General features: G+C 40.1%; 1 protein-coding gene, 2 long non-coding RNA genes and 1 pseudogene across 6 annotated transcripts in view; 3 read left to right on the top strand and 1 right to left on the bottom strand.

Moving 5' to 3' along the window:
- Nucleotides 1-4,898, bottom strand: part of Dis3l2 (DIS3 like 3'-5' exoribonuclease 2) — a 356,506-nt gene extending 351,608 nt beyond the window's left edge. For 3 of the 4 annotated variants that reach the window (XM_026396260.2, XM_026396266.2, XM_026396268.2), the window contains exon 1: nt 4,422-4,841. The gene's annotated coding sequence lies outside the window, so the exon portion shown is untranslated. The other variant, XM_026396261.2, reaches the window with a different exon arrangement.
- An 83-nt stretch (nt 4,899-4,981) lies between these two features.
- LOC144255294 (uncharacterized) lies at nt 4,982-19,204 on the top strand. Its single transcript, XR_013343711.1, has 4 exons — nt 4,982-5,128; nt 7,476-7,545; nt 10,465-10,635; nt 19,125-19,204. It is a non-coding gene; the product is annotated as an uncharacterized LOC144255294 (long non-coding RNA).
- LOC113188091 (DNA polymerase epsilon subunit 3 pseudogene) lies at nt 13,065-14,764 on the top strand (annotated as a pseudogene).
- Nucleotides 19,205-19,428: 224 nt separating the features above from the next.
- On the top strand, nt 19,429-26,061 carry LOC144255295 (uncharacterized). Its single transcript, XR_013343712.1, has 4 exons — nt 19,429-19,488; nt 23,103-23,254; nt 23,820-23,869; nt 25,949-26,061. It is a non-coding gene; the product is annotated as an uncharacterized LOC144255295 (long non-coding RNA).
- The last annotated feature ends 276 nt before the right edge of the window (nt 26,062-26,337 follow it).

The following is a 26,337-nucleotide window of genomic DNA, read 5'->3' as shown; positions in this document are numbered from 1 at the left end:
GGGACATCAAGTTCTTGCTAGGGCTGCAAATAAAATGCTCTCAACCTGAAAAGTCCTTGTCAAACCATTTTGCTTCATGTTACATGACAAAAAACATCTTGTGCGGGTCCACAACTATCCTCGTCTAATAAAGATAACAAAAACTCTGGCCAAGTCTCCACCTCTCTGACATCACCAATAATGGCCCACACATTTGGACCTCAGAGGGATCCACTGACTTATTCTCAGTTTCATTTGTCCCTGTGCCCACAGCTACTTATTTAAAAACAAAAAACAAAGACAAAAACAAAAAACAACTTTTTAGAGGTTGAAATAAAAGGATTTTCTAGAAACTACATTCTAGAAGACTAGTCATATAATACTACGAGAAACCAAGGTCTGAAATAAATAAAGCCTATAAATCTTCCTCACACACACACACAAAAAAAATGTTATACTTTTTTGAACTTAGAATACTGGCTCATCTCAGAATCATTCCAAGTACAATACCTAAATTCAGCTGGTTCTACAGACATTCTGAGATAAGCACTATCAACTGTAGTACAAATATAATTCAAAAACATTTAGGAGCTTAGGCTGGGATTGTGGCTCAGCGATAGAGTGCTTATCTAGCATGTGTAAGGCCCTGGGTTCAATCCTCAGCACCACATAAAAATAAATAAATAAAATACAGGTATTATATCCAACTACACCTAAAAAATAAATATTAAAAAAAACATTTAGCAGCAACAAAACTCAGAAGGATAAACTTTTGCTTGTAAATAAATCAACTAACCTAAAAAGCTTAATGCATTAATTTTTTCATTTGATGGCTCTTTCAGTAGAGTATCATCAAAATTTTCAGGGGAACCCAACTCGATGTGTCATGGGCAATCATATGCACTGTAGAAGGCTCTAGGAAAAGGTGAAAGAGCTTAACTACAAAAGGGAAAGAATTACTCAATTGCAGAAAGAACAATGTAAATTTGATTACAATAACCAAAGGTCCACGAAGTTCAAACATGGACCTTTTAAGCAATAAAATTCCTGAAATCAATCAAGTAACCAACAAATATTCCTTGAGTTTCTGCTGTGGCCTGAATAAGTGAGTGTCTCTCAAAGATCAATGTGTTAAAGACTTAGTTCCCAGCCCAGGGCACTACTGGGCAGTGATGGAATCTTTAAGAGGTGGGGCCTACTGGGAGGTCTTTAGGTCACTGGGTGTCACCCTGTGTCCTTCCTCAGAATTCTTTCTTTCACTTCCCAGCTATATGGTGAGTGGTTCTGCTCAGCCATGTGCTCCCACATGATATGTCACCACAGGCCCAAAGCAACAGGGTCAACTCATCACAGACTGAACCTCTAAAACTATAAGAGAAAATAAATCATTTTTCTTTATATTTTTATTACCTCAGATACTTGTTATCCAAAGCTAACATACACAGCATCTAATATACCTCAGTAAAATGCTACAGGGATACAGATAACCATTCTGTACCTCAGGATGCTTCTGGTGTAACTAAAGGACAGAGTATTAAACCACCAATAAGCAGCCAAACCAAAAAAGATACTGTCAAAGGAGTGAAAGACCAGAGAGCTCATCCCAACTCTGTTCTGACTGATTAGATGTCTCTCCTTTGGCAAAGCACGGGCCTCTATTGTCTCATACAGAACAAAAGAGGGCTAGACAAGATGATATCTATAGCCTCTTCCACTCTGGCTCTAGGAATATGAGATCAAAAGACAAGGTAGAAAATCTGGGTCTTTAAAAATTGGTAGGATTGAATTGACTGATGGGAAAGGCAAGGATATACTAGGGGAAAAGCATGAAGGTAAAAATGAATATGTCTTGTATGATTCCACTTACATGAAATATCTAAATTTGTCAAAATCATGACAACACAAAGTAGAATGGTGGTTGCCAGGGACTGGGGAGTGGGGGATGGTGAACTGTTTGATGAGAATGGAGTTTCAATTTTATATGAAAGTTCTAGAGACCTGTTATATAACAATATAGTTAGCACCACTGAACTACCACTAAAAAAAATGTTTAAGACCATAAGTTTTAAATTAGGTGATTTTTTTAAAAAGAGTCACTGAAATTAGTGCCTTATTAGTAGTTATGATGAAAAAGTATTTCAAATCAAATAACTCCTAATGACCAGTCTTAATCCCTAAAACTCTTTTTCTCTCAATTAAAAATAAAAAAATTGAGCACATCTTACTAGTGAAACATTGAGGCTTCTCCATCTGTAATAAAGCAAAGGGATTTGTTGTTGAGGGATGAGAAGACAATAAAAACACCAACCAGTGGGAGAAATACAAAGCAGGCTATTCAAACACAATCTAATTGTGTCATCCCCATGAGAAATCCAGTCTAAGTCCCTAAGTAAAACCCTTTACAGAGGCTTCTCTCTACTCCGAGGATAAAGAGAATCTCTACCTACAATGTCCACCACCATCTGGTCCCTGCCCACCTCTCTGGTCCTCTCCCTCACGAAATTCTGCCATATTCCTCCAGAGATACAGAGATGTACCTTAAGTCCCTGGTCCTCTCCATGGACCCTGCCATCAGAGGGTCCCTACCCTCCTAATTGCTCTCACCAGAACATTTCCTTTCCTGTGCATCCTGCAGTTCTCAGTTCAGATGCCAAAACACCTGTCACAGCTATAGTTTAACAGTTGTGTGATTCCCTGATTACCATCTGCTGAGGACAGGGACCATGTATACATTCACCTTTCCCCATCTCCAAGGCCAAGCACATGCCTGATACCAAGTAAGCACTTAAATATTTGTTGAATAAGTTAATAAATGAACACTATCTATAAGAAAGTAACAAAAATCTTAGAGTTTGCGCATCTTCACAAATGAATCTTTGGTAGATCCCCAAAGAAAATGAGTCTAAAATTCCTATTAAACTTTAAAAAGGAGTGTTAGTTCAGATGCCTCTAAGTTGTTCTAGCCCTTCTATGTCTCAAGGCAAATGCTGACCAACAAAGACTGATAAGCTTAAATACACACCCAGGCACAACATAGATAAAGTTACTGGTAGTTGAGTAAATGCTGTTTTGTATATCACAAAACTATTGTTTCATGTTTTGAAACAACACGTTTGCTACATAGGAAACACCCAGGAACTAACAGAGCAGAATTTCCCAAGACTCAGAAGTAGTGGTGGAGTGCTCACCTAGCGGGTGTGAGGCCCTGGGTTCCATCCTCGGCACAACATAAAAATGAAGAAATAAAAATAAAGGTGTCCAACTACAACTAAAAATATATAAAATAACAAAAACTAAATAATTCTACCTAAACTATTGTGTTTCATATAAATGCAAGACCAACTACAAAAGCAAATAAACTCTAAGGAGCAAAGTCCCCTGCTGTAGCGTCATTGTTTTCGATCTCACTCAGGAAAAATGCCAGAGAGACTTGTATGAAGAGTAAAATAGACCCAAAATCAAATGACCTTAGATGATTAAATTAGGACTTCAAAATGCCACATTGAACTATTTCCAAAACTCTAAAGAACATAAGGAAAGAAATTACTTAGCATTCCCTAACTCCCCCAACACAATGGTACACACCTGCAAACCTAGCAACTATATAGGCCGAGGCAGGAGGATTCCAAGTTCCAGGCCAGCCTGGGCAACCTGGCAAGACATTTGTCTCAAAATAAACAAAAATAAAATAAAAAGAACTGGGGATGGGGCTGCAGTTGTGGCTCAGTGGTACAGCACCACATAAAAATAAATAAATTAAATAAAGGCATTGTGTCAAACTACAACTAAAAAATAAAATATTTAAAGGGCGGGGGAGGACTGAGGATTATCTCAGTGCTACGATGCCCCAGGTTCAATTTCCAGTATGTGTGTATGTGTGTGTGTGTACATACACAATTCTATCTATACTTTAGAGACAAACCAAGTCTCATTTAACCTATCATCCTATTCCTGAAAAGCCCAATCCACATTGATTTCCCCACCCTGACCTACATATTTTTGCATTTACACAAATGATATCTCATTGCTTTCCTAATGATTTAAGGTGTGCTGTCTTCTTTCTTTTAAATCCTTTCAAGTATATATAATGCTGCAGGTGCTTAGTAAATGCTTATTGAACTGAAATCATAAGTTTTGAATGGTGGATTTGGGTATGTAAACGACTGCACTTTATTCTTAAATAATGCCATTCCCAAGCCTGTTCACATGTCTGTCTTCGCTCCATCATCATCATCATATTTAAGTATAAAGTCGGGATCAACAATGTTCCTATGCCACTCATTCAAACTCTGAAGGGAGGGCCGGTGCCGCGGTTTCTCTCAAGCGACAACCCGGGCCATAAACACCACCTGCCCCACTTCACTCTGGCAACTCGTCAGCCCCAGGTCTAGTTCCTCCGGCAGAAAACCGGGATCCACAAGTCTAAGCTACAGGCTACTGACCTGAACACCCCGCTCACAGTGGGAAGGACAATTCACGACGTGCCAGTGCACCGCCGTGGAGGGCGCGCCGAGAGGCCAGCGCAGAGAACCACCGCGGAGGGCCGCAGCTCCGGACTCCCGGGCGCCCCGGCCCTGCAGCTCCCCCGACTCTTCGTCGGACCCGGGAGAACGCGGCCTCTCAGGGCTACAAGTTCCACTGGGTCTCCCTCCCAGCACACCGCACTGGACTCCACGGGAGCACCCGCCCGGCCCCGCACCAGGGGCTGGGGGCGTGGGTGGCCGGAACGCCGCCGGGGCCCGGAAAAGCCGCCGGAGGCGGAGGACGCTTGCCCCGAGCCGCCACCTCAGGTGCGGGGCGAAGCGTCGAGGCGCCCCGGGAGGCCTGCCCAGGTGGCGCCGGGGCTGCGTGCAGAGGGAGGGGGAGGGCCTCACCGTTGCTCCCCGGAGGCCGGCGCCGCGGCGGTCCCGCAGTTGCTAAGGAGAATGCTCTTCCGGGTCACGGGCGCGCGCTCTAGAGCGCGACGGCAGCCGGGTGGAGCCAAGAGCGGCGCGCGCGGGCGGTGGAGTTGGTGGGCCGGCGCTCTGCTGCTGCGGGGCGAAGGGGTGGGAGAGAGGCCGCCACCGCTTCTCTGGCCTCGCCCCACCGGGACGACTCGCTGTCGCTGGCGGATCCAGTGAAGGCGGTCCCTGACACGCCTTCCTGCCCGGTAGGGTCCCCCCTTCCCCCGACGGGCGCGGCCCGCCCTGGCCCCGGCCCTCGGGGCTGTGCACCACCTAGCAGGGTGTCATCCAGCAGGAGCTGTTAGTCATCCTTCCATTCACCCAACGCTACTTTATTGGACACCTGCTCAGGGCTGCGTGCAGTACTGGCACTGTGGGTACAGAGGTGGACAACTCAGGTGTGGCCCTTACCCTAGAATGGCCATGGCGCCATTAATAGTGTTGCTTCTGGATCTTTTGTGTATTGACCCTCATTTCCCTTTACACAATCAGGGAATGAAAGAATGTCACTGAGCAGTTGGTCACCATTGTCAAATGCTGTGGGGATCAAGTGATCATAGAAAAATCTAAATTCAGGAAATCAATATCGAAGCAGAAGATGACTTGCATCTGTATGGTGAAAAAAACATTGCCATTTATTCTCCATGAGAAAAAAGTACGTTAAAATTGTGCCTGGGTTTCTTAATGTTTTAAAAAGCACTGTTGTTTTGTAAGCAAATTTTAGGATTCCCTATTAAATCACATGGGCTCTTTGAAGATGAAAAAGTGTTTAACCTTGCATCTTCAGCGCCTGCAACACACATAGGCCTCAGTATGTTTAAAGAATAAACCCATGGATCCTTTGGTTTTTAACATTCTCACAGATCCTTCCAGAGCCTTCAGCCAAACTGTGTGTAGGAAAAACTTGTCTATTCAAACTGGAGAAGATGAAAGAAGCCCAACAGGGCAGGGGGCAAGGGTTGGGAGGGGCCAATGGCTACAGGAATGAGAATATCCAGAAGAGGAAGAGAACAAAAGACTGAAACAATGAAATCTGGATTTCAGGACTAGACATGGAAAATGAAGCCTCATAAATCAGAAAAAGAAGCAGAAGTAGTAGTGCAAGGACAAGAGCAAAGACCACACCAGATAGTTCAACAAGGCGGATCTCATTTTGACATCTGGCAGAGAGTATGATATCAGCAGTGTGAAGGCTACAGGCTGGGGTGGACATATCCCTGAGCCCTCCAGTGCAATGAGCCCCCCTTCCTCTAGTGGACTAAAAGAAGAACCTGGGGTGTTTAAGTCCACTTTTGCATTGCTGTAACTGAAAGACCTAACCAGAACAACTTAGAGGAAAAGTTTATTTTAGCTCACAATTTCAGAGGTTCAGTCCAAAGTCAGCTGACTCCATAGTCGTGAGGCAGAACATCATGGTGGAAGGGAATGGCAGAGAGAAGCAGCTCAGAACAAGGAAACCAGGAAGAAGAGGCAGGCTCCACTCACAAAGGACAAAAGATTTATTCCCAGAGGCACGCCCCCAGTGATTTACCTACTCCAGCCACACCCTATCTGCCTACAGTTACCACCCAGTTAATCCATATCAGTCCCAGAATTTCATTAGTCACCTCTAAATGTTCTTGCATTTTCTCAAATATGAGCTTTTGGGGGACACCACATATCTAAATTATAACATAAGATAATAGACTTGCCCTGCAAGACTACCTCTAGTCCATAACTTCAGTGCGTTTCCATTAAAACAAGTACTACAGGCTGGAGCTGGAGCTCAGTGGCAGAGTGCTTGCCTTGCATGTGGGAGGCATTGGGATCCATCCTCGGCACCACATAAAAGTACACAAATAAAATAAAGGCATACTTTCCATCTTCAACTACACAAAAAAAAAAAAATTAGAAGAAACAAGTATTACAATTAAACTCTCTTCCCCCAAAAATTAAAATAATGTTTTATTCTGAGAAATTGTTAATCTATCCTCAATGAATTTGACTAGTTATCTATGGAAGTAAACCAAGAAATTCAAAATGTATAACAGTCAAGGGGGTTTAGTTCACTCATACTGCTATAACAGAATACCATAGACTGAATGGCTTATGAGCAACAAACATCTGTTTCTCACAGTTCTGAAGGCCTGGATTCAATGTCTGGCATGGACCACTTCCTTGTTCATAGATGGCTATCTGCTTTCTGTGTCCTCACATGACAGTAGAGTCTCTTTTATAAAGGGACTAATCCCATTCATGAGGTCTTTGTTCTCAAGACCTAAAAACTTACCAAAGATCCCACCTCCTGGTATCATTACTTTGAGGAGTTAGGATTTCAGCATAGGAATTTGGAGGGACACAAGCATTTGATCTATAGCAGGGACCCAGATGTAATACCAGCAAAGTTTAAAATGGGAAAGTAGTTACAATTTGAAAATGGAAGCTTAATATTTTTTTAAAGAGAGAGAGAGAGGGAATTTTATATATATATAAAATTTATATATATATAAAGAAATATATATATGTATATATATGTATATACATATATATATTTCTTTTTTTTTTTTTTTTTAGTTTTTGGCGGACACAACATCTTTGTTTGTATGTGGTGCTGAGGATCGAACCTAGGCCGCACGCATGCCAGGTGAGCGCGCTACCACTTGAGCCACATCCCCAGCCCAGATTAATTGTTTTGTGAACAAAAGGGACAAAGTCAACTCATGATATAGAAAAGAGAAGACCCAAATGCATGAAGTTGATGAATTCTATCTTGCAGGCCTCTGGAAGCCTCAAATGCATCATCCATTCCAAAGGGCTGAATTCTGTTGAAAGGTCAAGGTTTGTCCTTAGGTGCCATTTGGCTGAGGTTCTAAGAGTTTTCAGTGGTTTCTCAAGGGTTGAAAGTATATCCTTATTGTTGAGAGTCTCCCTGAAAACTCCCCAGGCCTTTCAGACATGGCGGCGGGCAAATTGCCAGTGGGCAGATAACAAGTTGTTTTGAAAATTCTCTAGCTGGTCCTCCCATCTTCCGAGCTCGTGGACAGTTCGTGCCCCCCATGAATCTTATGCAGGGCAGACGTTGGTGCACCGTAGGTGATGACCTGACTTTTACTATGGTTGGCCCCGGGAGCTTCCTGGTTTAAGATAACTGACTCTCACTTTCTATATAAGCTAGCACCAACTTGCAGTAAAGTGCTTCATCTTTGTCACTGCTATCTGTGTGTGCATTTTAATCTCCAACAATGAACCTTGGCCTTTCACTTATTATGAAGGGAATATTTTTAGAGAACTGCAGGGGATCGTAGAGGAACTCTGCTTTGCCTGACTTTGGTCTCTGGTTGATGGATGACGAGTAAATGATGCAAAATGCTTTGAAGGCTATATGAGTAGGACCAGATTCCCATCCCCTGTTGGCACATCTGCAGTCCCCAGAAGAGTTCAGTTTGATTTTGGGAGGGACTTTATGTCTTAGTGTGGAGCACTGTAACCAATTACCACAGACTAGGAGGAGCTTAAAGAAAAATTTAATTCTCACAGTTCCAGAGAACTGTGAGATCAAGACACTGATAGATTCATTGTCTAATCACGGTCTACTTCCTGTTCTTACCATGTCCTGACATAACAGGAGGAGGGTGAGCTGGCTCTCCAACTTCTCGTAAAAACACTAATCCCATTCTTGAGGGTTCCACCCTCATGACCCAATTATCTCCCAAAGGCCCCGCCTCCCCTCACACTGGGAGTAGGTTTTGAACAAGTATTGGGGGTGACATAAACATTCAGTCCATAAGCCTTTTATAAAGCCTATCTTCCCAGGAGTTTAGGAGTTATAGATAGCTATTGTTGCCCCAAGAGGACTCCAGCCTGACCTTGATTCCAGTCACCACCACCTGCAACCTAGCCTTCCAACATCCACCCAGTCACAAAAGCAGGTGTGGAGGAGTTTCCTTGACTACACTTTCCCTCGTCACCCCACCCTCACCCACCAATCCGGCTGTGAGCAAATCCTATAGGTTGTCTAATTCCACCACCACCAATAACAGTGAAAGAAGCACCTCAGAATTAATAAAAAGTGTTGCAACCTTGAAGATGAACCAAGATGATAAAGGTGGGGTGCTTGTGAAAGAGTATAATGACCAAGTGAAAGATCACAAGAACTTCAAAGCTTAAGGAGATAAGAGGAATGAATTCATTCAACAGCATGATTTAATTGCCTGTCACATGCTAATTACTTTATAAAGGAAGTAAATGATAATGAAAGGACAATGAAGTAGGGTAAAGAAACTAAGAATTGAACACATTCCAAGAACCAAAATGAAGTAGTGTTTGGGGGCCCAGGTACAACTTTGGGAGAAACCAGCTCATGGAAGGTGGGCCGGCCTTCAGCTTAGCTGTGGGATTCCAAAAGGTGCCAGGAGCCTGGTCTTCACCTGCATGGCATGAGAGTGCCACGGGCCTAGGGTGCTGTGGGGGAGCAGTAAAAGTGTCTCATCACCACATGGAGGGGTCTGGCCTCCTTGGTTTCAGCAATTAGACCCGCCTACTCAACTGCTTCCAACTGGCAGGCATCTGATTATAGTCCGATTTTGTTCTGGCCTTACTCAAAGCTAAATAAATACATTTTCTTTTCCTTTTTTCTGGTATTTTTTCTCTTTTAATGTCTACAGCCTACTATAGTACATTCATTCCCTTTTCATTTTTGGTCCTCTTAGGTCTTAGACTTTTACCCTTTGTTTATCTTTTATCTTCCAGCACCTAATTAAAATTTCATCTTTTTAAATACTTTTTAACTGTTAAGTTGATAGCATCATAATTTTTTCAATACATTGCACTATTCTTAAGTTTTTAGGTTTAATTTATTTTTTCTAGTGCTTTCCTCGTTCATTCCTTTTTTTTTAATTTCACATAAGCTACCGTGTGTATGTGTGTGTGTGTGTGTGTGTGTGTGTGTGTGTGAGAGAGAGAGAGAGAGAGAGAGTATGTGTGTGTGTGTGTGTGTGTGTGTGTGTGTGTGTGTGTGTGTGTTTTAGGTACTGGGGATTGAACCCAGGAGGTTTTACCACTGAGCTATATCCCCTCCCCTTTTTATTTTGACACCCGGTCTTGCTAAGTTGCTCAGGCTGGCCTTGAACTTGTGGTCCTCCTGCCTCAGCCACCAAAGTGGTTGGGACTAAAAGTGTCGGCCACCACATCCCATTTACATATGCCACATTAAATATGGGTTTTAGAAAATGTTCTCACAACATCGACCTATTCTTTCTAAAATTTTATTTCCACATTTTTAGCTTTAAATTTATTTTAATTTTAATACTCTTGCCATCATATTTCATCTTTCTCTTTTCTCTACCTTACATAGTTTTTCTGGTTTTGAATGGCCTCTTAATCACAGACATATCTCACCAGTTGCAAGTGACATGTGATAATTTTGCCCTTTTAAATTTAATTTAATTTAAATTAATTAAAAAAACCCAAAGTGTTGTACCTTTGTTTTGTTGGGAAATTCTCTGCAGATGGATGTCTTTATAGAACAACATTTAGCTTTTCTTTGTATTTTGCCACCTGCCAGATACCAGCTTCATGTGAAACTAGTTTAACAAAAATGGGGAGCCAGACTGCTGAATTAAATCCAGCTCTCCAAGCAACTCACTACGAGACCTTGGACAAATTAACTCAACTTTTCTGAGCCTCTGTTTTTCTTGCCAGTAGAAGGTGGATGATTAAAGTAGCACCTGATAAGGTTGGTAAGAGATTTAATTTTTAGTTAGTACAGGTAAAGCCCTTAGAACAGCACCTGGCACATAATAAATACATAATTATCATTTAATAAGTTATCCTAAATGGTAGTCACTCTTAGGAATGTAAAATGACTATGCACCTTCTAGATGGTGGTCTTACCCAAAGGGCAGCTTCTATTCCTCCCCAGTAGTGGGAACTTAGTGCCTACCAAACCTCTTTTGGCACTCTCTTTTATTAATAGGGTCCCAGTTTTTTCCACATCAACCCTCCCCCGCAGGAGCCACGTGCTATACGTGTGCATATATATGTGTGCATGCAAGCACACATGTGTGTTGGAATGTTGGCTAGAGGAGATATCAATGACGAATGAGTCTGCTTTTCCCTTTTCAGTGCTTAACATTGACTGACTGACTTGGCATTTTAGAATTCTGGAGAGAACTGGAATCAGTCAGCTGAGCCTGGGAAACACACTCACCCAGGAGAAATGTGACTATCAGGTCTTTGTCTTCATGAGGGACTGAATGTGTGTGCATGTAGGCGTGGAAGGGGGTGACAGTTTCAGTGACAGGTGTGTGGGGAGAAAAGTTACTCTTATGCAGTGTAGCCTGGTATTTCCACAGATATGTACATCTAGACTGAAAGGCCAGGATACAAAGTATGGCTGTCATAAAATGTGATAATCATATTTTAAAATATTTCACTGGAGAGACAAGTTTCCTCAATAGCAAAACAAAACCAAGAGGATTTGAATAAAGAGGACTTGGAGAAGATGAGTAAATAACCAAAAGAATTCTAAATCTATGTATAAGAAAGAGAAAATGCTGTTAGTTTGAATAGATATGAAAAACAAGCACAGGATGTTTCTTGTTAAGGGAAGCACAGTAAAATACTAAGAAATTGAGCTGTTCAAAAGCATTATATTTTATCTCACTTAAATAATTTTAAAAACACAGCATCCAACAGAAATCTTATGTTAGAGAGAAAACAAAGAATTTTATTAACTGAGAAAAATACCGGATAACACAATTATAATAATTATAAGATTACATATAAGTGGACTAAATTCTCCTATTTAAAAAACAGAATCATAGACTGAATTAAAAAGACAAAATCCCCATCTATGCATCTTATAAAAAACACACTTAAAGAAAAAAGAGAAGAATTTTAAAACCTGGCTCAGATAAATCATACTTCCACAAAAGCAAAAGCATGTCCCAGCTTGACTAAAGTTATGTTCATCCCAGGATTCCAGCACACCTAGGCTTGCCCAGAACCTCAATGGGAGGACCCACTCAGGGTCAATTTGCATGGAAGGCCAGCCCTGTAGGGGAGAATCCCTCCTTCAGCCAAAGCCAAAAAGAGGACCAGGGATAGCAGGTCAGTCTGATGCTTTGTGCAGCAGTGAGGCTGCAGGAGCCTCAGGAAACATGCTCTTTGACCTACTAATCATGCTCTGTAGATAGTCAACAAAACAAACACCAGCAGAAGAAGAGCGCTGTTGGAACATGTTGACAAAAATTCCCAACAGTACTCCATTCATTGGTTCTGAACACTGGCTCTGCCCCAGCTCCGCTGAGGGACCATCAGCAAGTTCTTGTACCTCACAGGCCTTAATTTCTTCTATGAAAGGAGGTGATTGGAGAATCGCTCCAAAGAGGACAAATTAGGAAATAGCTTTCTCAAGTGTACTTTAAGCTTTCACAGAAATTAATAGGAATTTTACACATTCTTTCTCAGACCACAGTACAAAAACTGGAGAGAAAGCCAATATACCACGTATCCACATATGACCAGGCAGAAATGGGAGAAATATGTGTGATGGAACAGTGGAGTTGAAGAGGCCACACTGAATATGAAGACATTACTCAAAAGAATACACACACACACACACACACACATATATATATATACACCAAGTATACAGACAAGCTGAATCAGAGGAACTTTTATCTTTTACTATATGGTAAAAGAAAGAAAAAGAGAAAAATAATGATATCTATACCTAAATTAAAAAAAAAAAAAAAATATATATATATATACATATATATATCAAGTTTAAAATAGAAAAGTAATAAGCATGAAATGAAATAAATTAGAAAAGAGAATGTTTAGCATACAAAACTGAGATAAAAATAAATGTGATATTTATAAACAATACAATAAATTAAAAATTCTAAAGAATAAAACAAAATTCAAAGAACTGCGTAAATATGAAAATTTCACATTATTAAGAAATATTATTCAAAGTTAAAACCTAAAAACTTTAGAACATTATAAGAAATGAAGGGACTAGGGTTGTGATTTGGTGGTAGAGCACTTGCCTAGCATGTGTGAGGCCCTGGGGTTCGATTCTCAGCACCACATAAAAATAAATGAATAGGCCCGAAGAAGAGGCCTGAGGCTGAAGCAGCTTCGGCCTGGGCCCTGGCAATGTCGGAGAGGCCAGAGGACTTAAACCTGCCCAATGCTGTCATCACCAGGATCATTAAAGAGGCACTCCCGGACAGTGTCAACATCTCCAAGGAGGCCCGGAGCGCCATCTCCTGCGCCTCCAGTGTCTTCGTGCTGTACACCACATGCTGTGCCAACAACTTTGCAATGAATGCCAGTGATGTGCTCTCAGCCATGGAAGAGATGGAGTTCCAGAGGTTCATTACCCCCTTAAAAGAAGCTCTGGAAGCTTATAGGCGGGAACAGAAAGGTAAGAAGGAAGCTTCAGAGCAAAAGAAGAAGGACAAAGACAAAAAACAGACTCAGAAGAGCAAGACAGGAGCAGGGTTGAGGACAATGAAGAAGATGAGGAAAGACTGGAAGAAGAAGAACAGAACGAAGAAGAGGATGTAGACAATTGAATAGGGAGGGTAGGCCATGGCACTGTGGAAGCTACCACACTGAAATGTGGAACATGTTCATGCAAAGCTTTTCCCTGCTGAGCAGAGCAGCAAAGTTTGATGTTTGTCTGAGAAGATCAAAATAAAAACTGACTAGAATTATCATCAAAACCAGCGCTTTCCAGACTCAGAGCATCTGAGTGACAGAATTCTGTTTTGCTTAATCAGTCTGAAGGTTATGACTTTTTTTAAGGGATTCTGAATGGTTAATTTGTCGAATTAATATATCTTGTTTACTTACATGTACAGCTAGGTAGTTTTTGATCCCAAGTCTCTTTGCCTCTCCACAAAAGTAATAACTTCCATGCTGCCTGCCATGTTCCATATTACAGAGGCATTCAAGGCTCAGGAAAAATTGGTCAGTCTGTTTGTAACAGTATTTGGCAATAGTACCTTATTAAGAATGATCAGAATGGTTTAGCTTTAAAAAAAAAAAAACTACTAAAAGGCTATGGGAGAATAATGAACTCTGTAATCTCATCACTTGACAGTTGCATTAATTTGAGTTTCATTTCCTCTAATCCCACTTGGCTTTCAGTCCTTTTAGATTGCTTGTAGACATACAGCCTATAGAATGGCTACACTCTGGGGACATATGCTTTTAAATTAGTATTGATTGGAGTTAGTCCAGCAAGGATGCCAGTGTCTTACTTATTTAAAACAGATGGCATAGTGTTAGATGTCCCTCACTATTTACTACTGTACAGCGTTAGTGTTTAATGTCACCTCCTGGAAGGTGCAGAACCCCCCAGGCTTTCTCTTTTTATACTTCATCTCCCAGACTGTATCTTTGTCTTTTCATTCTTTAATTCATTATGAATTTCAGACTTAATTCCCTCTAGGCACATCTTTTTCCCCTTTTCCTATCTCTTTTGACTCTTCTCTACTTTCTTTCCCTTTTTCACTTAACTTCATCCACAATCTAGGAATTCTGATTACCTGCTTAATATCCCAAAGTGCAGGTTTCTTATATTTCTTAGTTCTAATTTCATATCTTAATATTTTTCTTTGATAAACTCTGAACCTTAAGGGAAATCTGATGGTGCTCATGAATTTAATCTCCCACCCCCATCAAAAAAATTCCCCTTAACTTCTTCTAAAATATCTCTGTTGGCCTTTCTTAGCCTTTTCTCTTTCCATTCAAAGTGCTTCAAAGCATTTTTTTGTCTCAGTTGAGTGCTTGGGATTTGACAAGGTAGTAAGGTATAGTTTAACCATTAATTTGTTAAATGAATACAATGGAAAGTTTATTGGTGAATGAAGACTGTTTTAAAGATTATAATTCTTTGTACAAATAAAAAACATTCTTGTTTAAAGTGAAAAAAAATAAATAAATGAATAAAATAAAGATCCATCAACATCCAAAAAAAATATTTAAAAAAAATACTAAATAAGGTGTTGTGTCCATTTACAACTAACAAAAATGTTTTTAAATTTTTTTAAAAAGGAAATTAACAATTTTGGATAGAAATAATACAAGAAGGAAAATAAAACTCAGGTTGAACAACAGGTAAAGATTAGGAGAAGGGAAAATTTCAGGAAGAGAGAAGGGAAATGTATCCAGTAAAGATTTGAAAAATAAAGAGGGCACCTGTCATTGATAATGTTGTCACAATCATTTTTAATATCAAACAAAACCCCAATTCAATTTGTGAGGCAAATGTGGTCATTTCCCATACTTGTAAAGATAAACATTACCATACAAAAAAGGTTCAATTTATTTACATTCATGCATGATTTTATTACCTTTGCATACTTATTTTCATTTTTATTCTATTTTTTACTAGCATTATACATTTATGTTGCATAGCTTCAGAAAATGCAACTATTTTATATCCTTTCTTTTATAAGATGAATCTCAAAACTGTCCATGTTTATATTAGAGTTTCTTTTTTAATATTTATTTTTTAGTTATAGTTGGATGCAATACCTTTATTTCACTTATTTATTTTTTACGTGGTGCTGAGGTGCCAGGGCCTTGTGCATGTGAGGCGAGTGCTCTACCACTGAGCCACAACCCCAGCCCCATATTAGAGTTTCAATTTTTCTTTTTTCACAAATTATAAATGTTGGGGCTGGGAATGTGGCTCAGTGGAAGAGCACTTGCCTAGCACATGTGAGGCACTGGGTTCTATCCTCAGCATCAAATAAAAAAATAAATGAATAAAATAAAGGTATTATGTCCATCTAAAACTAAAAAAATTAAAAAATATAAATATTAATTGGAAATAACTTAATAATGAATTGGATTATGAAGAAACTAAAAATAGACATGTAATTCCACCAACAAGAGAGGAAGATAGCTGGGCATGGTGGCACACGCCTGTAATCCTAGTGGCTTGGGAGGCTGAGGCAGGAGGATCATGAGTTCAAAGCCAGCCTCAACTTAGCAAGGCTCTAAGCAACTCAGTGAGACCTTGTCTCTAAATAAATACAAAAAAGGGGTGGGGATGTGCCCCAGCGGTTAAGTACCCCTGGGTTCAATCCCCAGTACAAAGAGAGAGAGAGAGAGAGAGAGAGAGAGAGAGAGAGAGAGAGAGGAAGATACATAAGTACATTTGGATTGGACATGACCACTGAGCCACATCATCAGCCCTATTTTGTATTTTATTGAGAGTCAAGGTCTCACTGAGTTGCTTGGCGCCTGGCTTTTTGCTGAGGCTGGCTTTGAACTTGCAATCTTACTGTCTCAACCTCTTGAGCCCTAGAATTATAGGCATGTGCCACTGTGCCCAACTAAAAGTTTCACTTTTGATGAAGTGAAGTCCAGGTTATCTGTTTTCTTTGGTCGTTTGTATTTTAAATGGCATATCTAAGAAACTGCTTACTTCAAAGTCATGAATATTCATGTCTATGTTTTCTCTTGAGAGTTTTAAAGTTTTAGTTTTTATATTTACATTTTTAATCCCTTTTGAGTTAATTTTTGTAAATGACATGAGGTTAAGGGTCCAACTTCCCTCTTTTGAAAGTAAATATCTAGTTGTATAGCACCATTTATTGAAAAGACTCTTCTCCCATCGAATAGCGTTGGCATCCTTGTTGAAATCGATAAATGTGTGTTTATTCTGGCTCTTGATCAATTCCATTGTCTATAAATCTACCCTTATGCCAGTAACACCCTGTCGTGACTGTAGCTTTGTAGTAAGTTTTGAAATTGAGATGTGTGACTTTTAACTCTAGATGCCTTTGTAATTTTTCACTTCAGAAACTTTGAAGTTTTCACATCTGTATGTCAACAAATTCTACAGCACCAATTTAAATAAATATGTAGAATCCTACATTGGGAATTTTGTTATCATAAACAGTGCCTAATGAAAAACCCATGGAATTAAAATTTGCACCTTCATTATTTGAAAAAATTTTGTTATTTTCAGGCTGGGGATGTGGCTCAAGCAGTAACGCGCTTGCCTGGCATGTGTGGGGCGCTAGGTTCGATCCTCAGCACCACATAAAAGTAAAATAAAGATGTTGTGTCCACCGAAAACTGAAAAATAAATATTAAAAAAAAATTTGTTGTTTTCAAAGATTGTATAAAATTCCAGTAAGTTCTATACAGTAATTACATTCAGTTTTATTAACATTATAAATAATGGGTCAATAATATTTTTAGATATTTAGTTAAGCTCCATTTGGATATTATCTATAGACAGATTATTCTAACTTGAGATTTGTCAGTCATAAGATATCAATATTTTTTTTTAAATATTTATTTCTTAGTTGCAGTTGTACACAATATCTTTAATTAATTAATTAATTTTTATGTGGTGCTGAGGATCAAACCCAGGACCTTGCACATGCTAGGTGAGCGCTCTACTGCTGAGGCTTAACCCCAGCCCAGATATCAATATTTTTGTGATAATTTATACACATCATATATATGTACATATATTATTCCAAATACATATTGTACCAGCTTAATGCTGCTCCCAAACCATACTTTTTAAAGAATTGAGTATTATGCCTTTTTAAAACTACTTTAGTGATTGAAAGTAGTACTTCATTTTTGTTTTAATTACCATTGTAGAATTACTACAGATGTTTTGACTTCTGGATACTGTGAATTTATTTTCTTTTGTGTATATTGCTTTTTATGAGGATTACTCAAACTTCTATTAAGATTTTCAATCCAAGTCTTCACTCCAGATAGTAAAAACTTTCAATTGAAGTATAATGTTGCAAATTAAAACCATAATAAAGGCTGGATTGTAGCTCAGTGATAGAGCACTTGCCTAGCACATATGAAGCACTGGGTTTGATTCTCAGCACCACAAAAAACTTAACAAATAAGCCAGGAATGGTGGTGCACGCCTGTAATCCCAGCGGCTGGGGAGTCTGAGACAGGAGAATTTCGAGTTCAAGGCCAGCCTCAGCAATGATGAGGCACTAAGCAATTCAGTGAGACCCTGTCTCTAAATAAAATACAAAAAAGTGCTGGAATGTGGCTCAGTGATCAAGTACCCCTAAGTTCACTCTCTGATACGAAATAAATAAATAAACAAACAAACAAATAAAATAAAGGTATTTATGCCCATCTACAACTAAAAAAAAATCTAAGAAAATAAGAAGATATCACCTCATACCTGTTAAGTTGATTATTATAAAAAAGATGAGAAATAACTGTTGGTAAGGATACGGAGAAAAAGGAAGACTTAGTGGGAATGTAAATTAGTACAGCCAATACGGAAAACATTTTGATGTCTCTCAAAAAATTATAGAGCTATCTTATGACCTAGCAATTCCACTTCTGCATATATGTTCAAAGGAAAAGAAACCAGTATGTCAGGGGGGATAGTAGAGGATAGGAAGGGCAGCAGGATACAACAGACACTAGTATGGCAGTATGTAAAAACGTGGATGTGTAACCAATGTGATTCTGCAATCTGTATACGGGGTAAAAATGGGAGTTCTTAATCCACTTGAATCAAATGTATGAAATATGATATGTCAACAGCTTTGTAATGTTTTGAACAACTAATAATAAAAAATAAAAAAATAAAAATTACATATATATATATATGTAAAACAATGATGTTGGTATTAAAAAAAAGAAAGGAAAAAAAAAAAGAAACCAGTATGTCAAAGAGACGCCTGCATTCATGTATTTATTGCAGCCCCACTCACAGTAGCCAAGGTACGAAACCACATGGGTATCCATCAGAGGACAAACAGATTAAATGAAGTAGATTTACCATGAAATACTATGCAGCCTTAAAAAACATGGAATCCTGTCATTTGTGATAATATGAATGAACTCAAAGGACATTATGCCAAGTGAAAGAAACTGAGTGTGAAAAATTAAATAATGCATGATCTTACTTATAGGTTAGAATCTAAAGAACTTGAACCCATAGAAGTAAAGAGTAGAAGGGTGGTTCTCAGGGGCTTCGGGGTGTGGGTGTTGGATTGGGGAGATGTTTTTCAAAAGATACAAGATTTCAGTTACATAGAAGGAATAAATTTCAGAGATCTCTTGTACACAAGATGACCATAGTGAATGAGGATGTCTTGTACACTAGAAAATTGCTTAAGGAGTAGTTGTTTCTTTTTTTTTTTTTTTTTTTGAAAGAGAGAGAATTTTTAATATTTATTTATTTTTTAGTTTTCGGCGGACACAACATCTTTGTTTATATGTGGTGCTGAGGATCAAACCCGGGCTGCACGCATGCCAGGCGAGTGCGCTACCGCTTGAGCCACATCCCCAGCCCCAAGGAGTAGGTTTTAAATGTTCTCGCCACAAGAAAATAAGTACATGCCATAATGGATATATTAATTAGCTTGATTTAGTCATTCCACAATGTATATCTCTATCAAAACACTCTATACAAGTTGGTACTATTTCTGCCAATTAAAAATTTAAATTATAATGTTAAAAAAAAATTCTTAGTTGTAGATTGACACAATATATTTATTTGTTTATTTTTATGTGGTGCTGAGGATCGAACCTGGTGCCTCATGTGTGCAAAGTAAGTACTCTACCATTGAGCCACAACCCAGCCTCAAATTATAATTTTTAATTTTAAAAATTAAATGAAATAAAGTGTAATATTAACCATTTTCTATAATTCTTTTTTAAAATATTTATTCTTAAGTTTTAGGTGGACCCAATATCTTTATTTTACAGTTATGTGGTGCTGAGGATTGAACCCAGTGCCTTGTGCATGCTAGGCGAGCGCTCTACTACTGAACCACAACCCCAGCCCCCATTTTCTATAATTCTTGCTATAAGCAATCACCTGCCCTTTTGCCTCAACTCTTTCTAGGGTATGAGAATGGAAAGTAGTCAAAGCATCCTGCTGGGCTTAGAACAATTTATTTTTGAAAACAGGACTACACTGATTGTAGATCCCTCAAAAGTGGCCTTTCATTCAGCTTGGGAGATATTAGTCCTCTTTATTATTTTGTATATTTGTCTTGAAAAATAACACTCACTTAGTGCAATATGTAAAAGGTGCCAAGGGATGCCAGGTGAAAACCTCTCCCCCCTCGCAGTCAGCTCCCCCTCTCTGTTGCCAGTGTCCCCCATCCCAAGGTGCATCCTCCATCATTCTTTCCAACCAACACTTCCCTGGTGCCTGCTTTGTACAGAGGCAAGACACAGGGGTTCAGAGAGAACTGAAGCCCACCTCTGCCACCTGACAGCCCCCGGCCGTGGGCCAGGTCCCAGCATTCTCACCTGTGAGGTGGGGATAGTGACAGTTGACTTGTGAATGACTGAGAGGAGATATGTAAGGTGGTTGGCAGAGACCCAGGTCCTATGGCTACCACTGTGAAGAAGCAGTGGGGCCTTTCCTCAAGAACTCTGCCCCCGAGTCCCTCCGGACTTGCTTCTTGGTTCCCCCTTCTCACTTCTCCCCTTTGGATTGGGCTACTTCTCTTGCTGCTGATTTATTTGTTTATTTGTTTATTTTTATGTGGTGCTGAGGATAAATATTTAAATCCTCCCATGTCACCTCTTCCCACAACAAACAGGCCAGGCCCTTCCAGCAGCCATGAGGTGGAAGCCTGGGAATGTCACTGCCTCAGAGTGTCTGTGAGAGTTTTCAACCAAATTCTCAAATTTCACATTCACCAGAATTATCTTGTCAGGTGCAGACGTACCACGAACCCACCCACTTATTCAGGTGTCATTGTTTTTGTTCTCTTTGAAGAAAGTCACTGAACTGTTTCAAAACACTGATGACATCTTCCCCACCTCTGCCCGCAGAGAAGACCAAGTTCTCAGTCTGCACATACCTCTATGCCAATTGCTGATATTTTGACAAGATGTTCTCACTGCACTACCCAGCACACTAAGAGGCAGATAGGTTCTTAGTGTTCTTAGGTTCTTAGTGTTCTTCTGAGTTGGATAGGTTCTTGGAGGAGTCCAGGCCATGGTGCCTCTGAAGGACTAGAAGCCCAGAGGCAAGACTCTACCAGTGCTGCCTTTGGATCGTCCTCTGATGAGGGAGTAGCCTATGTGAGGTGATAAAGCTGTCCCCAAACTGCCTGGTACCCAGGATGTAGGCAGCCCTGTCCAGAAGAGACCACCTCTCTTCTCTTCAGAAACAGGATCTATGGGCTTTGACCAGGTCCAATGCACTGGACTAGTGAATCTTGGAAAGCAACTCTGCCAAGAACTGGCAGTTTAGTGAGAACCCAGCTACCAAGTCCATGGCCTGGTTACCCAGGACCTCTCCAGCGAGACTCCCCGAGGCTAGGGGTTTTCTTGTGGACTATGAATCTCTAAAGGGGAAGCTAGATGCTGAGACCTGTGACACTGGCTGGTGAGCAGGGAGGACACAGTGCAGCAACAGGGGGCACCCAAGAGTGACCTAACTGTTATCCACAAAGGATGCTTCTTCCCGTGTGCATCTTTGCTATTAGTGTTTGGAATCTGTTCCTCTGATGGAAATCACTGAGAGCTGACTCTATGAACTTGGTTTATCTCTGGACCTCCTATTTTATTTTATTATTATTTTTTTAGCCTACTTACTTATTCCTTTACCAATAACACATCCTAAATTGGCATTTATAATATATTTTTGTATCTCGGAAGACATATATATCTTAAGATTTTTCTTTTTTGTGGGGGCTAGGGATGCGGCTCAAGTGGTAGCGCACTCTCCTAGCATGCGTGAGGCACTGCATTCAATTCTCAGCACCACATAAAAAATAAAATAAAGATATTATGTCCACCTAAGACTAAAAAAAATTTTAAAAATATTTTTCTTTTTAAAAATCTTGATTATCTGCATGTCTATTTATCATTCCTAAAAATGTTTCAGCTTTCACAGAGTCACTGAGGTTTTGTTCAGAATCATGTTAAATTTTCCCCATACTTTGGGGAGCATTAACACCTTTATAAGGGTAACTCTTCCTATGGAGGCACATGGTCCAGTTTTCCACTTAGTTAGGTTTTCCTTTATGTCTGTGTGTGGATTTCTGTGTGCGCGCATGCACACGTGCTGAGGATTGAACCCAAAGACGCTTTATAATTGAGCCACATCCCCAGCCCTTTTTATTTTTTATTTTGAGACAGAGTCTCACTAAGTTGCCTGAGGCATTCCTAAATTGCTGAGGCTGGCCTGAAATTTGCAGTTCTTCTGCCTCAGCCTCCCAAACTGCTGGGATTACAGGTCAGTACCACCACACCTGGCATTTAGGATTAAATTTTTGACAATGCTATAATTAATGGAATTTTTAGAAATATTTGCTGATGGCTTATTATTGTCATATACAAATCTTTTTTTAAATATTTCTTTTAGTTGTAGTTGGACACAATATGTTTATTTTATTTATTTATTTTTATGTGGTGCTGAGGATCGAACCCAGCAACTCGCTTGTGGTAGGCAAGCACTCTACTGCTGAGCCCCAGCCCCAGCCCCTCATACAAAAATCTTTATATTTTTCTTTTTTAAAAATGTTCCTTTGAACTGTGGAATGAAATTGACCAAATTATGCTGTGTGCATGTGTGACTATATCACAATGAATTCCACTTTTATGTATAACTGTAATGTACCAATTAGAAATAAACAATACCCAGTGTAGTGGCACACACTTGTAATTGCAGCAGGAGGCTGAGGTAGGAGGATCACAAGTTTGAGGGCAGTCTGGGCAACTTAGGGAAACCCAATCTCAAAATTAAAAATAAGAAGGTTTGGGGCTATATAACTCAGTGGTGGAGCACCCCTGGGTTCAATCCTAAGTACTGGAAAAATAAAACTAAAATATTAAAGCCATAAAATACTGATTTTAGAGTATGTAGTTACTTTTATGATCTTGTGTTAGAGTCATTGATGAATGAGATTTCTTGCCTTTGGGACGCCTTTCAAAAACCAGGTTACTGTTAATGAACAATGTTTGCAAAGCCCTATGTTGAAGCATACCCGGGTAATACTGAGGCTGCATGGCACAACTGTCTCGCAGGGCTGATGTCCTGTTCTGGGGTGATGAAAATTGTCTAAAGTTGATTATGGGATGACAGGACCACTCTGTGAACGCCCTTGACTCTCTGATGCTGGGCGCTCCTGCTTCCTGCCATCCCAAAGGATGATCCTTGCCTCATCCCAGCTCCTTTCCTCCTCCCCCAAAACACAGGTCTCCAAGGAGGTGACTGTTTTAAGAAGACTGAGGTGGACAAGCTATGTTCAAATTCTTTGGGGAATCTTTTGCCTATGAGGACATCTTAAAACTCTTCTAGGCATACGTCAAGAGAGCTAGTTCTTCCTCCCACCTCTTATCGACTGATGGTCAGTAAATTCAACACACTTCCATCTCAGTATCTAAGGTTTTCTCATTACAGTCCCGCACGCAGCCCCTGCAAGCAGGAAAGCAGGACCAGATGACAGCCGGTGAGACACATCTGTCTGCCGGTGCTGTCTTGCTCTTGTCCTAAACTCATTACCACTTTTTCTATCTTGGGAGAAAATCTAATTTGGGCTGTTTTAATCAGCTGTTTAGCCACTGTGACCAAAAGATCTGACAAGATCAACTAGAGGTGGAAAAGTTTATTTTGGGACTCACAGTTTCTGAGGTCTTGGTCCTTGGACAGCTGACTTCGTTGCTCTGGCCAGGAGGTGAGGCACAAGAAAGCAGAAGAGCATGGTGGAGGAAAGCAGCTCAGAGAAAACTCCCCGAACCACAGACAAAATGCAAACCCCAAACCTTGTCCCCAGCGACCCACCCCCTCCAGCCACAGGACACCCACCTGCAGTTACCACCAGTTAATCCCTATGAGTGACCTAATGTGCCAATTAGGCTAAGGCTCTCCTAACCAATCATTTCACCTCTAACCTTTCTTGCATTGTCTCACAGGTGAGCTTTTGGGGGACACCACATATCTAAACCATCACTTGGGCCATCAGGTAGGTATAGTGAATTTCTGCAGGTTTTGGATGATACTGGGAGACTTGCTTGATGCAGTTTTATGAGAGGGTGTGGTTTGACAGGTGGCTTAACAAACCAGCAGACATGTGATACACCTTTGTCAACCTCCCAAATGTACATGACATAGAAAATTTTATTCTTGAGTACAAACTCTGAAGTCAAACACCCTGGGTTTGAAATCGGGTTCTTCCTTGCTTAGTTGTGACCTTGGGCAAATTACTCCACTCCAATATGCTTCAGTTTCCTCATCTATAAATTGAAGATGAAGGGCTGCAGGTATAGTTTAGTGATAGAGAATTTGCCTAGAACAAGGTCCTAGGTTCCAACTCCAGCACTGAAAAAAAAAATTTAATAGAGATGGAATTGCTACTAAGATTAAATAAATAAGTTAATAACTAGTAGCTTATTGAACACTTGAAACAGCACCCAGTACAAACTAAATGGGTATTGTTTTTTAAATACCAGCTTATTGAATTGTTTCTTCTAATTTTTCCCCCACTGGTGTCTGGGTTGTGGTGTCTGACAATGGATGCTGTAGTTTGGATGTGTCTTGTCTCCTAAGAGTCCCAGCTTTGGAAGCTACGTACCCAGGGTGTCGATGTTAAGAGGCAGCCTAGTGGGAGGTCATTAGGTCACTGGTGGGTTTGGGGCTATATAAGGATTATATATGAAAGGATTAAGGTAATCCTTGTGGGATCCTGGTTAGTTCTGAGAGAGGGTTGTTACTAAAAAGCAAAATGGGGGTCTGGGGTTGTGGCTCAGAGGTAGAGCGCTTGCCTACCATGCGTGAGGCACTGGGTTTGATCCTCAGCACCACATAAAAATAAAAATGAAGATATTGTGTCCACCTAAAACTAAAAAAATAAATATTAAAAAAAGCAAAATGAACCCCTCCTCACTCCAGCTTCCTGCCTTACCATGAGCTATAGTTTAGATCTAAAGGTTTGGTCTATACCTTGGTGCTATTGGGAAGCTGTGGAACCTTTAAAAGGTGAAGGCTTGCTGGAGGTTTTAGGTCACTGGGGGCATGCCCTTAAAGGGGATTGTGGCTCCATTGCTCTCTTTTTTAACTTAATTTCCAATGCAACAGTGTTGGGAGGTGGAGACTAATGGTTGGTGTTTAGGTCATGGACTAATGCCAAGTATAAAAGAGTTTGAGGTTGTGAGTTCCATCTAAAGCTCAATCTATCTCCCCACTCCTCCTCCTTCCTCCCTATCTCGATTTCTGTTCTGTCATATGACACTTTTCACCAGGGTATGACACATCAAGAGGGTCCTCCTCAATCAGTCCCAGCCTCCAAAACCATGAGTCCAACATACTTCTGCTGTTCATGAATGACCCAGTCTCTGGTATCCTGCTACAGAAGCAGAACCTGACACAGGCCCTCTATCACTTGGCCACTTGAAGTCCTCTCATATTCATCATTTTGGAAAGTGATTTTAGATGTAAAACAACTCATCACCTTGATTAAAGCTCTTTTTCTTGGCCTCGGTTTCCAGGGGCAGAAATTGGTGCGAATTTGGGGCTGGGGCTGTAGCTCAGTGGTGGAGCGCTTACCTCGAATGTATGAGGCCCTGGGTTTGACCCTTAGCACCACACAAAAATAAATAAATTAATTAATTAATTAATTAATAAAGATATTGTGTCCATCTACAACTAAAAAAATATTTTTTAAAAAAAAGGAAAGAAAGAAAGAAAAGAAAGCCTCATGTGCTCAGGGAGAGACCAGTTCCTGGCATGTCTGAGGTTAGCACCTTAATGCCATAAGCTCTGGTCCAGGAGGGAGACATTGATCAGATATAATCTCAAGTAGAGTGAAATAGTTGAATTCTGCACCTTCTTCTTCATTTTTTTTTTTTAGTTGTCAATGGACCTTTATTTTATTTGTTTATATGTAGTGCTGAGAATCGAACCCAGGGCCTCACACATGCTAGGCAAGCGCTCTACCACTGAGCCACAACCCCAGCCCCTGCACCTTCTTACTAAACTGCATTTTAATGACTTGGTATCACTTTTGGTGAGCTGCCTTCTCACCCCTCTTCACTCCAACCCACAGCAACTGTGCTAGAGAGAGGAAAACGTTAAACACGCTCCAGGAACACGGGTTTACCACCATGAGCTCGTGAGGACTTGTGAAGGCTAAGACCACTAAGTACTGCCAAAAAAAAAAAAAAAGATGGCTAAAAATCAATAATTAAAAAAAATCATTCCTTCTGAACAAAACTTTCTTGAGTTAAATAACCAGATAAAAGAATTAATCACATTTAATTGTTCAGTCTGAGAGTGTGTTTTGCAAGTTATTTACCCTAGAGTTTTCACCAGGAAATAACATCATCTAATATAAAATAAAGATATTCTGTTCATCTACAACTTTTATTTAGATTTTTAAAAAAATGATTGTGGTAGGTGATTGGGAACACCTGCTTTAAATTTTTCCATGTTAAA

The sequence above is a fragment of the Urocitellus parryii genome, chromosome 1 (genome assembly GCF_045843805.1).
Source record: "Urocitellus parryii isolate mUroPar1 chromosome 1, mUroPar1.hap1, whole genome shotgun sequence".
Classification (NCBI taxonomy): Eukaryota; Metazoa; Chordata; class Mammalia; order Rodentia; family Sciuridae; genus Urocitellus; species Urocitellus parryii.
The sequence above is the reverse complement of the archived record's forward strand: the minus strand, read 5'-3'. Positions and strand labels throughout refer to the sequence as shown.